The sequence below is a fragment of the Mytilus trossulus genome, chromosome 13 (genome assembly GCF_036588685.1).
Source record: "Mytilus trossulus isolate FHL-02 chromosome 13, PNRI_Mtr1.1.1.hap1, whole genome shotgun sequence".
Taxonomy (NCBI): Eukaryota; Metazoa; Mollusca; class Bivalvia; order Mytilida; family Mytilidae; genus Mytilus; species Mytilus trossulus.
The window spans coordinates 20,630,349-20,646,153 of NC_086385.1; the positions used below are offsets into that span (position 1 = coordinate 20,630,349).

Below are 15,805 nucleotides of genomic sequence, written 5' to 3' on the forward strand. Positions count from 1 at the left end.
GTGGTGAAAACGAGATGGTCACAGTGAGGTCGTAGCGCAGTCTCTCCAAATAGAAACACGCTCTCGCTACGATGTTACAGCGACCTTTGCGATCCGTTACTAGGCTCTTACTACACTTCTACTACGACCTGATTTTATCACGACCGCACCACGATTGTTTTGAACATGTTTAAAGTTGGCCACGCTCATCTCGATCTTGAAGACCTCACCACGACCGTGATACCACCTTACTGCGGTCTACACGATCGTACTAAGATCATCGAAATTCGCATTTTTTTTTACAGATCTTAGTGCGATCGTGGCCTAGTGGGACCGTGGTATTAAATTGCCGTATGTTTATAACATTTAACGTTATCAAAAAAGAGATTCGTTTAATCCTTTGGTATAACTTAGTTATTTTAGCATTACCCATGCTTGTTAACTATTTTAATAGGATAGGTACTGTATTTTGTTATTGCTTTGTTCATGGTTTCAAGAGATTAATGAGTCAATACACAAAACAAAATATTCACGTTTTATTAACATTTTCTTTTCTGGACATTGGTTCAAGAATAAAGCACTTTGCATGCAGTGAGTTTATCATATTTTAGACAATGAGAGTGTTAAAAAAATTATAAAATAAATATATATAATTGTTCTTAAACACAAGTACATGTACAAATTAAAAACGTAATATCACAGCGAAATATCTATCAATATGATAAATAAAAAAGAAGGAAAATAACTTTATTACTGCATGCCCGTATATCAAAATATTTTTTTTTTAAGTTTTCTTGTCGCTAAATTTATTCTCCTTGTCGCTTCTTGTTACAATAAGAAAATACAGTATGATTTCAAATAAGACAACTGTCCATTCTAGACCAAATGCCGTAAATGTAAGGTCACCGTACGGCCTTCAACAAATAAGCAATCAATAGATATGATAATATACAGGAAAAAACGACAACCAGTACATCACAGACTGTAGACTTTATATGTCGTTACCACAAGATAGTTATCTCGTTCTTTCATACACGTAGCCGAATAATGCCACCGCATTATCGAGATTCGGAGATCTCAAATAATTAATCGTTACAGTTATTTTGGGAAACAAAAAATTGTCAAACGCAGTCGTTTTTCAAACGTCATTAAGAAAATGGTCATGCACCAAATATTACAGTTTATGTCATTTTGAAAGATTGTTCTTACCGTTATTCGTCATAAAGGTACCCCATTACGATCCTCTTTTACATGGCTTTCGCATGAATAACGTTTTCACAATTTTTAAGTTCCATTTTCACAATGAAGCGAAAGAAATTTTATTAATTAGAAAGATGTACAAATGTATGCTATATCATTGCCGATATGGTGACATCCCGTTAGTCCAACAACCCGCATTATTCATACAGCCCATTACTCCGACAGCCTAATATCCCGACAGCTCATTATTCCTACAATGCATCTATTTTCAGTGTATGTGTAAACTTACTATAAAAAAGACCAACTCCGTTCTCTATAATATTTGTAATAATCCGTTTGGATTTCGATTCTTCTTCTCATGCGGGATATTTGTCTCAGTATATTGGAGTTTATACACATGCTTAATGCAACTGCTCAGTCCTTACCTTCGTCCCTCTTTCGTATTACGGGTCTTGATATTTTATTGATCTTCATATTTCGGTGTTTGTGTGTACATTGTCATTCTGTGCTGTTCTAGTTCGCTCCTATTTGTTGTTGTTTTGATCTATAATTTTTCATTAGTCTAAGATCTTCAGTTTCTCCCTCTCACGTATCAGGGGAGTGAGGTTTCACCTATATTAACTACATAAATAAATATGTCAGAATTGAATAACACTTCCCGCCCTCTTTGGTCGCTACACTTTCTTCCCCTTTTATCACTTATCTGAGTTTTGTTTAAATTAATTTTGTCGCTGAAATTAGCACTAATGTAGCGTCAGTCAAAATGAGACTGAAAACAAAAACACAAATACAGTCCAGGTCCAAATAAAATAAAATGACACATATGACGAAATATGTGTTCCAAAAGATTAGCATTTCCAGCTTCTACAAATACGACAACCGTGCGATTTTATGAATATCATGTTTGGGAATATGAATCCACGAAATATGAAGAAAGTAAACAGCTTCCAATAACGAGTGCACTTGTCAGAACTTTAAAAAGTCAGATAAACATGATAAATCTTCGAAATTTGTTTCAATGTTTTCACAAAAGAAAACTTTACTATTATGGGGAAAATGATGATTTTATTGTAAGTTATTTTGACTTGTGTAGAACAGGTCTTGATATTGTAATTTGATTTCAAAACCGTTAGTAGTTATTTTTTCTATTTTGTTTTAGCTCCGATTCTGACTTAGACCAATGGTGATAACACATGACATGGGCAAAATCTCTTTGTTCTTACTGTACTATAATCTGGATAATGCACAGCAAAGGTGTGCATAATTTAACTACCTTAGATATAATGCACAGTTCAAATCTATTTCACCTTTAGGGGCGGTTCCTAGATTTTGAAAGGGGCGTTATTCTATCAAATTAAAAAAAATATATCACCAAGTGTAGCGAGACTAAACTACAATATTGACGATTATAAGGCAAAACACGATACTTTGTCGAATCCTAGGGTAAACGACAGGTTCGTCCCAACCCCTTAATCCGACATCTGCCTTGAAAGAACGACAAAATTGAACTTTGTACAAACATCGTAGTCTCAAAATAGGGAAACAAAGGTTTCTCAATCCTTTTTTTCCATCTTAGCTTGAACATAATTCACACGCAATGTACGACTATCGCAAAGTACGACTGTTTTATGAAACGGAATATTACGTTAGTTTTTAGTCTTTATATTCTCCCTCATATCTGCTCACAAATTGCAAATTGAATCTGGTAGATACCAGGGTACTCTTCGACAAAACCGAATTTGTCTCAGGTACACCTCAGGTGAGGTTGAGGATGAAGTTCATTTTTTATTAAAATGTGACACGCATTTAATAAAAAGAGAGAAATTGATGCAAAATATATTTAAATCATGTCCAAACTTTCAAAATTTAAATATTAATAACAAATTAATTTGGATAATGAATAATGAGGATCCCAATGTACTATTTACATTTCATAAATATATAGAAGATACTAAGAATTGAAGGACAACATAATCTGCAATAACTAATCTCAATATAACTCTTTAATATGAATTTGGATACCCTGTTAAGCCTGGACAGATCATAAGAAGAATTTCAAATTCTCTGGCACTGTCCCTTGATAATCCTTGCAGACTGGACCCAGATTCTATAACACTAAAAATATGTATTTAAAATATATTTTAGATAATTTGAGCTTTCCGCAGATAAGTCATATTAAATATCCTTGTGAGATAATATACTTGTTATTTGCAGTATACCTCATAGTTAAATGCGCAAGTGCTTAAATTGTTTTGTTTTTTTTGCATTTTCTTTATATTTTCTCCCCACAAACTACTCATGCCTCTTGTTTGTCTTTTCAAAGTGAAAATACACTTACCGGGTGCACTTGAGTCACTGATGTCAACAATAATAATAATAATACATTGCTGCTTTTATTCTATTATTTTTATAACACTTGTTACATATCTTTTATTGTCAGTGTTTTGCATATGTTATTGTTTATAATATTATTGTCGGTATGCTATATGCCCTCCTGGGGTCCTAATTTGGTAAATAAAAATATTCAATTCTATTCTATTCTATATTATAAGTAAATACAACAAATGTAATTGACCAATGTGGACCTTATTTTCGCAATTCCATATATTGCTTTATATACATGTAGTTTACAACAATAGACTGTGTTAGTCTTAACCCGAATAATTCAGTCGTTATATTCCGCTGATCTACGAAGGCTACTCGTGTGGGAGAAAATCGGACACGGAAAGGGCTTGAATTATTCGAGTTATGTTAGTCTTGTATTATTTTAATTTTAGTTTCTTGTGTACAATTTGGAAATTAGTATGGCGTTCATTATCACTGAACTAGTATATACATTGTACATGTATTTGTTTAGGGGCCAACTGAAGGACGCTTCCGGGTGCGGAAATTTCTCGCAACATTGAAGACCTGTTGGTGACCTTCTGCTGTTGGTTTTTCTGTGGTCAGGTTGTTGTCTCTTTGACACATTTCCCATTTCCATTCTCAATTTTGAATATCTTTTTCATTCCGATGTAACTCGATTAAAAGTAAAAGTGTGTTAAAGAATTTAGAAATCGGGAGAAATGCCATTCGGTATCGTGTTTCTTGATATTAGTACACAGTTTTGCAAAGCTCTGATTCCTTTCAAGGATTTTGCTATACTTTTTGGACCTTTTGAATTATAGCTCTTCATCTTTAACATAAGCTTTGGATTTCAAATATTTTGACCACGAGCATCACTGAAAAGACATGTATTGTCGAAATGCGCATCTGGTGCAAGAAAATTGGTACCGTTAATTTTATTTGGAATACGAAGAAAAATTGCCCACTTGCAGGGGAACACTAAACTGCATTGAAAATGAAAAAAAATAAAGAATAGAAAGAGAAAAAGATAGACTAACAGTTTAAGAATAAAGAATAGTGGGCCTCTAGAATATAAAGAATAGAGAATAACATGCAAAATTTGTATAGAATACAGAAAACTATGGCGTAAATAATATTAAGAATTAAAGAACACCCACCTCCCTCCTTTTCTAGACCCTCTTTTATCATATATATATTACTTTTGATCCTTCTCGGAACGCTCGGTTATTTTTTTGATTTGATATATTTGAATCGTCTTTGAATTCTCATAGCATATGATGTGTGTCAACATTTTTTTTACTGAAAAATTGTAATAGTGGTCAGGGGCATCCCAATATTTATCTTAGTTGTTGAAAATAGCAACTGCAGTTTTTCGAGCGCATAACTTGTCACAACAAACTAGACCCTAATAAGTTCATGCATCACAGGAAAGCAGTATTTTACAGCCCCCCCCCCCCACCCCCTAAAAAAAACGCACAAAAAAAACATCCCCCACACACACAAAATTACAATAAAAAAAAACGCTATTGCTAGTACAAATGTATCTGGACAATGACATGCGATCCCCAATGTTAGTTAATACGGGTCCAGTACTAGTCCATAACTTGTGTGCATTGTTAAATAAGGCCGTTAGTTTTCTCTTTTGAATTGTTTTACATTGTCTTATTGGGGCCTTTCATAGCTGACTATGCAATATGGGCTTTGCTCATTGTTGAAGGTCGTACGGTGACCTACAGTTGTTAGTGTTTGTGTCATTTTCGTCTTTTGTGGATAGTGTTGTCTCATTTGCAATCATACCACATCTTCTTTTTTATATTTAAATTGAAGTCCAACCTAAATAGGTATTACAACATCGTTAACGGAGAAGTTGTATGTAAAAAAAGATGTTGTATGATAGCCAATGGGACGAATACTTTTTATCCACCAGGTACCAAAGCATGATGCGAGTTAAAGATTGTAATATCAGAAATGTGCCTTGATATATTCATAGACACAGAGGCTTGTCACTTTTTTGTTTATCTTTTTATTGGAAAATATTCTTTAATATTTCGACTTATTTAGAGTTTTAAACATTTATCAATGCGATTTGAATATAACGATAGTTCATGTATTTTGCCCCTCTTTCCTTTTTCCCGCCTGTATGGAAAGCAAGTACATGTTTTTCAAACATGTTTCCGACTCCACTGATAAAGTACAAATGATACATGTAGTTATTTTACGACTTTGCGTAAAATATTTTTAAGAAAGAAGTGCAAGATATTCCATTGTTCAAACACGAATCATATAACTGTCATTTCCTCTAAAACTATAAGTCTAGACTTCGTCTTGTTGTACAGGGTACAATTGCCTTTTATCTTTTAAAGAAATGTTTTCCATGGGTTTTTTTATAAGATAGGTTTTTGTACCCTCTGTTTGAGTAAGTTACATGTACTTGTATTGTGACTGTCATTTGTTTTTTGTGTTGTGTGAATAGTTTATGTTGTGTAAACCCGTAAGTTTTTGAGATGCTGATCCAAGACAAAAAAATGTTTTTATAACTTTTCTTTTGTTTGAAATTTGCCAGAGAGAGTCAAAAGATTGAAAAGTAATTGTATAATATGTATTTGTCGTTTACAAATCTTCTTGAATTATGTTAAAACAAAATGACTTTGTCACATCAATTCTTGTTATTTCAATTAAAAAAGTGTGCAAAGTATATGTTAAATGTAATTATTGCCAAAAAAATAAAAATAATAAAAAAATAAAAACTTATTTGATCATGAGAGACAAAATACAATTCCTGTCAAAGTACATATGAAAGCTGTAAAATTTTAGGATAGAATAGGCGATAAATGATATGTCGAATGACTGATAGTTCGATAACTTATTTTAGTTTTGCGTATTTAAAAACAACACAGTCAAATTACAACGGGAGCATTGTTTACGGACAATGTATAATGTTATAAATCATACAGATATGATAATTGTTTGTGCCTTATATTGATGGATATTGATACTAGCGGTGATCTTCTATTGATCTTTTCGGACCAGATCTTTCTGTAAAAGGTGATAATTGTCACATTTCACTGCTGATAAACCCCGTTGATCGGAGGAAGGGCGACATCTCGTCGATGGAATGATATTATCTATCGACTTTGTTTGATTTCATTGGTAAATTGTGTGTCAATTATGACACGTGACTCGCTGGTTCTTTGTTTGTAGTGTTTAACGTTCATCCTCACACACAATACTGTTTTTGCAGAGAGAGCTTCATGTAGCACACGGAGTTCAACATCTCGTGACTGGACTTAACGGATAAGGAAAACAAATATTACAAAAGTGAATTATTCGTAAATAGATTTAACGTTTGAGTAGTTGTGCAAACTAGCCGATTCCTAAAAAACATTCTCTCAATGTGTTTGGTGTCAAATATTATGACTGAGGCCGCATATCTAGTATTGTTAAGGCTTAATATGTATATAGTATATATACTCTGCAGTAACATATGTATACATATTGTAGTATCATATGTCTCTTTAAAAAAATATATTAGTTTTATAAACAGAGTGAATTATGACTCGTGCAATTCCAGAAGTTTCAAAGCGATACTCGAAGGAAACGATCGTTTTATGCGAATGAACCATCCTAACTTACCGAGTTACAAGATTTTGATGGTTAAGAAATTTACGCAGTACATCAAACAGAGCTCGAGAAGAGATCAAGAACCGATCATGTAGATCCGACTTTTTTTTTATTATTAATAAAACGAAATGATTAAAATACATGTATAATAAATGATATTACCAATATGCCAAAACCAATCCCAAATCAGCTATATTTGTCATATCATAGCTTAACCAGTAAAGCTATGGCAATATTTGTCAATATAATCTTCATCTTTCAAATATATCAGCAAATTAAAAGCAAATATATCTATTTACCATACATTTCTAGCTGTCTGAAATATCTTTCTTTATCATTTCTTTGCATATGTATTCAAAGTTACATGTGCCCAATATATTTACACATACATTTCTAGCTTTCTGAAATATCTTTCTTCATCATTTATTTGCATATGTATTCAAAGTTTCATATGCCCAATATATGTACACATGTCATTGATATTATCATTTGGCCACATTTCTCAGTTCAACAAATTGTCTGCAAATCTATGTATTTACCATACATTTCGGAATATGTTCAAAGGCTTTTGATATGTTATGATTTGACATACATTTCAGTTGACAATAAAGACTAACAAAATTATTTCTTTACAATACATTTGACAGGTCTCTGCAGATTAAAGGAATTGATGCTTTACACCCTCTATAAAGTTCTCGTTTTGAATTGGTTTACATACCAGGAAAATGTAGATGCACCTTACACTTTATAACCCCTATTAAATCATTTGAATGATGATACTTTGCTACCTGGACAAAGAAACACATTTGCGGATAAATTTACATCATAGAAAAATACATGACAAAGATTTCCATTTGCAGAGGTATACAAATACATAGGTTTGAAAAAGTTTTGCGACGGTCATAAATATATATAAATTCTAAACTTCAAAATGGTTTGATTGGGTGTTTATATATTTTATAAACCGCGGTCTCTCATAACCGCCCATAGGAGGGTATAGTACAAGAAATAATGATATTTACTGCATGTAAAGACAAGATAAACTAAATGCAGCGGTTTGTAAATATATGTAAATGTCGGTCTCTGAAAACATTTACATAACATTTGCGTACCTCTTCAAATCCGGGATTTCGTCTAGTGCAGAATCTATCAACTGTACATATTTACATGTTTGTATCATCAAAGATACATTATTTGAAAGTCTGATACTTTTAACGCACTCCTGGCCGCTTTGGAGGAGTTCAATCACCATCAACCACTTTCCGTGTCTACAAATAACGTCACTTTATCCAAAATGAAATTGCACCCATTTTTCGCCCTTACATTATCCGATATGTGGTTCAAATAGGACAAAAGAATTCGACATCTTGTGTTTAGAAGGTAGAAAAGTGAAATGAACTTTGTATACGGTTGTCAAGATGTTACAAAAGTTACTTTCGGTAAAGTCATTATAAATATTTAAATTCACGTTATTTAATTTTCATATTGTTCAATCGCTAACAATGCAAACAATCGCTTTTAAAACGACCATAAATCAAGCTGGTATGTCATTTAGGGGGTCTCCTTATAAACTGCTACTATTTTTTGCCCGAAATAGAAAAAATCTGGGGAAAATTACCAAAATTGAGAAATGAATTGTCAATCGTTTACGATCATTCGCATAGTGGCACACCTAAAGGAGTAAGTTCGGTAAGTGCCATATTTGGCCCCAATTATAAAGTTCATGGTTACAGGACAATAATTGTTTTAAGTTACCTATTAGACATGTGAGAAAGTTAAACAGATCTGTTTTTGTCAAAGTTTAATTCTAACACGTTGATTTTTACATCCCAAAATGGTCAAGATAAGGGATTTTGGTGAAATTTGACAAAATCAGCTGGATTTCAACCGAATAAAGGACCAGGAAACATAGAGCGCAGGCGTCGACAAGCTTAATATTCAAATAAGACATGTTAAATGTCTTCAAAAACATTATTTTAAAAGATCTTTGTTGTCGACGTATGGGCTCTATGTTTCCTGTTAAATAATCTTTGGAAATTTACCAATTTTCATTGATTTTTTGGTGAAAAATCAATATGAGTACAACTTGTGACGTCATAATGAAACGCAGAAACTTAAAATTTTCAACAAAATGGCTTATATCCTATCTAGTCAATGTATTAGCTATAATTTATCGTGATATTGGTCAATAAATCCGAATTTGAAATTTACGCTAAAATTAGGGGCCATTTTAGGACCTTATCGAACATACTCCTTTGACATTTGTACGCAATTTCAAAGTTTGATGTTATATGACGGGGTTTTGTTAGATAATTTTGCGCATCGAACACACCCGTTCTATACATGTAACATCACATGACTTTCAAGTGATTAAAACTAATTTAAAAAAAATGATATTTGCATGTTTGACTTTTTTTTTCTTAAACAATCACAATTACACCGACAGTCATAATTATTGTATTATTTAAAAAGTTGTGTTACATATTTTGTAACACCTTAGTTATACAGTTACCCGGATTGGTTGACCTTTGTGAAGTTGAGTTTTTTGGGTAGCATAGATTTATATCGTTGTATTCCTTTTGTTTGTGTTTACCAGTTGTCGTTCGGAATTATTTTTTTATACATCATTTATTGATCTTGCAATTTATTGTAATTTACTTTGCGTCTTATTTCTTTGGTGTCATATTTTGGCTATGTTTGTGTTCGATCATACAGAATAATAAGTCGGTGGTTGCCCGCGAATGGATTTTTTTTTATTTCTTGTGACTCTTTGCGTCTTATTTGTTTATTGCAGTTTTTTTTTTTTTTGTGTCATGTGGGATATGGTGTGATTCTTTTTTCTTTTGATGTGTTTGCATCTTAAATAGGGATTGCACTGAGTTATTTCATGATATCTTTTGGGCTACATTTTCGATACATTTTTATGCCCCACCTAGTAGAGGGACATTATGTTTTCTGGTCTGTGCGTCCGTTCGTCTGTCTGTTCGTTCGTCCGTCCGTCCGTCTGTTCGTTCGTCCGTCTGTCCCGCTTCAAGGTTAAAGTTTTTGTTGAAGGTAGTTTTTGATGAAGTTGGAGTCCAATCAACTTGAAACTGAGTACACATTTTCCTTATGATATGATCTTTCTAATTTAAAGCCAAATTAAACTTTTGACCCCAATTTCACGGTCCACTGAACATAGAAAATGAAAATGCATGTTTCAGGTTAAAGTTTTTGGTCAAGGTAGTTTTTGATGAAGTTGAAGTTTAATAAACTTGAAACTTAGTACACATGTTCCCTGTGATATTATATTTCCAATTTTAATGCCTAATTATATATTTTTTTATCCAATTTCACGGTCCATTGAACATGGAAAATGATAGTGCAAGTTGGACATCCGTGTACTTTGGACACATTCTTGTTATTTTATCTTATAGCATCTCACAATTGTCCCACGACATAATGTGATGCTTTTTATATTCGCCAATATTGTTAATACGATTTGAATTTACTATTTATATCTTTTTCCTTTCTTAATAGTTTACCTACAGTCTAAAATTTGCAATAGTTTACTTACAGTCGAGAATTTGCAAGACATTAATAGTCTTTACTTAATTTCCAGTTTTACATTAGACTCAATTTTATTATAGTTTATCACATAAAGACTCGATTGTATTATAGTACTTTACTTGAATAACCGCCACAGTGTTAGTTGTATGTTGGTTCAGCACAACTAAGAAATAGATTCCAGAATATTAAAGTTTCCTTATATTAATTTTTCCCTGTCCGTATACGGTGGTTCCCTTTTTTCCTCATAGGTGCTTACTATAACAAGTCAAGTAAATAGAAGTACACGGGTGTCTTCATATTTCATGTACTACACATGCGTTTATATATTACTCGAATCCGCCTATATTCTTGAAAATCCGTTGTTCCTATACATACTTACCTCCATGTTATTGTCTCAAGTCTAAAGTCTCTTCACCGAACACCTACAATCAACCAAAACCATTGCTAAGACGGTGCTTCAAAGAGCAGCGGCTTGGGTTAAAATTGTACTTATCAGACAGTCTTTGATGATCTGTTACAGTTTTGTACAAGAGTTAGTCCTTTGTTATTTTTAAAATAATACAACGGAACTATTATGATATTATGGAAAATATCGAGTTTGCTTGATATTGACAAATCCAAAACTCAAATCACATGGTCGTGTTTGGGATGCTTAATCTGTTTAAATACTATGTAAGTTGAAAAATAAATATACTAAAGACCATTTTGGGGTGTTAACATCAACGGTTGACTGGTATATTTTATATAGAATGAACAACCTGTTTTATTGTAAAAATAGATGATTTTAAAAGATAACGAGAATTAAGTATATGCTCTTTTAACTGTTCTTGAACAGGGCTTAAAAATTTAAAAAAACAAGAGTTCAGATGATCAATAATTTGAACAAGGAGAAAGGGAAAACCAATGGCACTGCTATATCATCTCTGAAATTATGTTAATTATTACGATCAGTATTACAAAACTATGAAGGATGCATTCACATCTCTTCTGTTATGGATACGTTTGACAAATTATTTATACAAAAAAATAATTTCCTTTTGTGGCATAACTTTATTCATATAGATTATTTCTCCTACACATCAATATATATTGCTTTCTTTAGTTCAAATTGGAATCTCAGATTAGCATCAGGTACTTTAAAACCTCTCCTCTCTGTTCCATGCCTCTGGTCGACATGTGTACTTCCTGACTATCAGATGTATAGCAGAATTTTCACATAACTTCTTTATAAAACTGCTGTCTATCTCCTTTTTCGACACTGCAAAGAAAATTAAAATCGAACAGTCAATTCAAGAGGGGTTTCCACCGTTCAACATTGATAGTAAACGAAAATTCGATAAAAAATGTTGAATGTAAATGAAATGAACCCCCGGTCTTTTATTAAAGTATGTATATAAGACTTTCTAGGATCATATGGTATCATTTACATTCAACGCTTTTATCGGATTTGTTTTTACTATGAACCGTTCAACATCAATAGTAAAACAAAATCCGATATAAAACCGTTGAATATAAGTGATATGAACCTCCGAAAAAAATACGGTAAAAAGAATAATTGAAATTCAGTTAATTGAGTGTAGGAGGCTATTTTAATCCACTATATGAGTATGTATTATATAATGTTACAATGTAACAAGCCTATCAAACACACCGTGAAAAAAACCCATTATCTATCCCTTGAAATGCTTAACAACAAGACACAAACAACTGCTATTTTTTTCCCTTAATCACATAATTATGGAAACACATTACATGGATAGGGAATACTTGTGTACACTTTTGAGTGTGTAGGTGGCAAACGATCGTCTCTAGATTTAAAAAAAAATCGTCCCGGCCTTTCCAGGTTCACGTAGCAACACGTTCCTTTCATTTCCAGCTATTCCTGAATCTTATGAATTAACCCAAAACATGCATTTATCCCAAAGCAACAACTATTAAACAACTCACCTTTACCAATGGTGATCGTCTAATTCCTAGCTGATTCCTTTAATCGTACCTTTCTTGACGACACCCATCGTTGTAGCGTCTACCATTGGAGGTAGCAAAATTACATGATTTGACAGGAAAGCGAAATAAACCAGGGGAGCAATTTTATCGAACCGCATTCCGGACTGTACAAGCAACGGAAATGAATACGTTTCAGCGTCTGTCATTATGCAGGTTTTTCAACATAGACTTAAACACTTATATCCCTCAGGCTCTTGCTAATATTGATTACATAATTCATTACCCAGTAAACACGGTAACTGGATGTCTGTCAAAATGTGACGTCTTTCGATATGTATGATAATGACGTCACAAAATAGAAACGTCACATTGAAGACTTATATAAGCAAATGTAACTATAGCAACAACCTCAATTTAACTTCACTTTGCGTTCACATTTAGAAGTGAGGTAGTAAACCCCACAAACAGATTTCTTTTATTAGTAGGCCTTTTATTATTTGAAGACTTCAGATTATGCACATCTTTCTTGAAAGACTTGGTTAATAATGAATTATATTTGCCTTTAACAATGTTTGAATTAATAGATTTGTAAAAAAGCAAAAATTAATGTCATCTCCAATGCTTATCCAGTTTAAGACCTGTTAAATCAAACAAATCAACTAGTTACAGAATAACTCTATTCTAAAACAATACACCTTATCGCTAATTGTCCTCCATTACTATATATCACACAGGTTCACGTAAAACTTTGACCTCATAAAACAAAATATGCGACGCCACAATGGCAATGTGATTGTTGTTGACGTCAAAAGTTTAAGCGGCCGGGTCAGCCGGGATTAGCGATAAGGTGTATTGTTTACAATAATCAAGGAATGACAGAAATAGATTTTCAATAGTTTTTCATGCTTGAATTGTTATTCAATAAAAGGGTTATCGTGTAAACATAAATGAATATCATCCCTCTTAACAACAACAACAACAACAACCACCACCACCACCCCCACCACCACCACCACCAACAACAACAACAACAACAACAACTATATTTTCAGAGGTTGCACAGTTAGCTTTATTACTTTAAAAAAAATCTTACCTGAGGCCCTTATCAAAGAAAATCGGGAACAAAAACATGTTGAAATGCACAATGCAAGCAAAGAAATATATGGCATACATTAGCATGGAAGTCAAGTGTTATGATCAAACCAACTGCATACCTGGTAAATTGCAGTTTAAATAAATAAGAAAAAATAATCACCATATAAAAAATAATTGATATCTATACTGGTCGGGTTGTTGTCTCTTTGACACATTCCCCATTTCCATTCTCAATTTTATTTTAAATGAAAAGACCTCATTTTGTGTGTCACTTCTCTTAAATAAATCGATCATTATGACTCTATGTCCTTTAGGTACCATGGATAGTCGCATTTGCCATCCTTGCTTATGATTAATAATTTTGTGTTAATTTGGGAGAAAACGAAAATAATGACGTTCGGATTTTGTTTCCATCATTGGATGGACTTTTAAGTCATAGACTTCTGTTCACGGCTGTTTTATACAAATCCTTTGTACTTGGGGACAGGCTAAATATTCTCACGTTTTTTTCCCTCTGTATCCATTAATTATACTTATAGTATAAGCAAAGTGTATTTGCTATGATTTACAATCAATCCTAGTTTATCCACAGTGGTCACTGATACATGTATATTATATAGTATATCAATGACTGCCGTTGATGGTAAGTAAACTTGGATTGGTAGTAATTTAAATAATAAAATTAATACACTTAATTTTGAGTATTTGTATGAACATAGTATACAGAAAATCAAAAAACAAAAAATAACGGACTTGAAAAAGGGGAGGGTTAAAAAAAATTCCTGTCACTACAGTACCAACAGGCATAGACTTTCGATACCTTGCCTAAAATTCTCCAGTCATAAAATCTTTTAGAAAATTCATTCTACAACAATTCATATACTTCATCACGGACTAAATGCCCCCGCTTTCACTGGTGTGTGCTTGTTTTAAAACCATAAGAATAAACATTTGTATTATTTCGTTATGACTTTGGCAAATTATTCCTAAGTGCCCCCGCTTTCACGGGTGTGTTCTTGTTTTATAACCATAAGAATAAACATTTGTATTATTTCGTTATGACTTTGGCAAATTATTCCTAAATGCGCCCGCTTTCATGGGTGGGTTCTTGTTTTATAACCATAAGAATAAACATCTGTAATATTTCATTTTACTTCGGCAAATTATTCCGCAAGGATGATCCTGAATACATATAAGATTTCTTGAACAATTCCATTTTTGGGTTTGGGAATATGAAATTTCCTTGAATAGCAATTCTCCTGGCGGAGTATGGATTTTTGTCTGAAACATAAAGAAAGTTTGCTAGTAAGATTGAGCATCATGTTTTATGTACTTTTATAAATGTTTTAAAATATATTTTGCACTGGAAAAATGTGGTTAATTCTAACATGACGTCCTTCAAACGCTTTGAGTACACACCCGTGGTAAAATATGAATATATTGCATTGGCTGTTCCGATCGTACACCCACGTCATATGTTTTTTCATGAATGAAGTACACGACGTCATAGAATGATGACGTTATAATTTAAGCATTTTACGGGAAAATACACGCTTTTGATACCGAAAATCATCACAACAAGGAAACGTTAACAAACGATGCTGAAATGTGGTATAAGCCCATTTTTTATATACATAGAAGACATATAAGAAAGTTATCATTAAAATTCATCCAAATCTATCTAAATAAGTTTTGTGAATAGTTTGAGCATGTCACTTATTCTGTTTGCTCCGTTCTTTTACACCAATCTAAAAGTGCGTTAATTAATGGGAACGGCAAATAATGGCCTCCACCTAGAGCGCTTCGATCTACAAAAAATGCCGTATTTGTCCTATTAGAATCGAAATAATTCATGGGGGCTTGAATATATCTAGATTTTACCACGGGTTGTCCCTTTATGCCGATATTTTACCCCTCGCTATCGCTCAGGGTAAAATATTTGTCATAAAGGGCCAACCCGTGGTAAAATAACGATATATTCAAGCCCCCATGAATTATTTCTTAAATAAAACATAATCAGAAAAGAATTCACCAATATAACTGCAAATACTCTATCATAAACCATGAA

General features: G+C 32.9%; 1 protein-coding gene across 1 annotated transcript in view; it reads left to right on the forward strand.

The window, feature by feature from the left end:
- LOC134694890 (uncharacterized) overlaps positions 1–15,805 on the forward strand; it is a 323,806-nt gene that overhangs the window by 83,609 nt on the left and 224,392 nt on the right. The window lies entirely within an intron of this gene.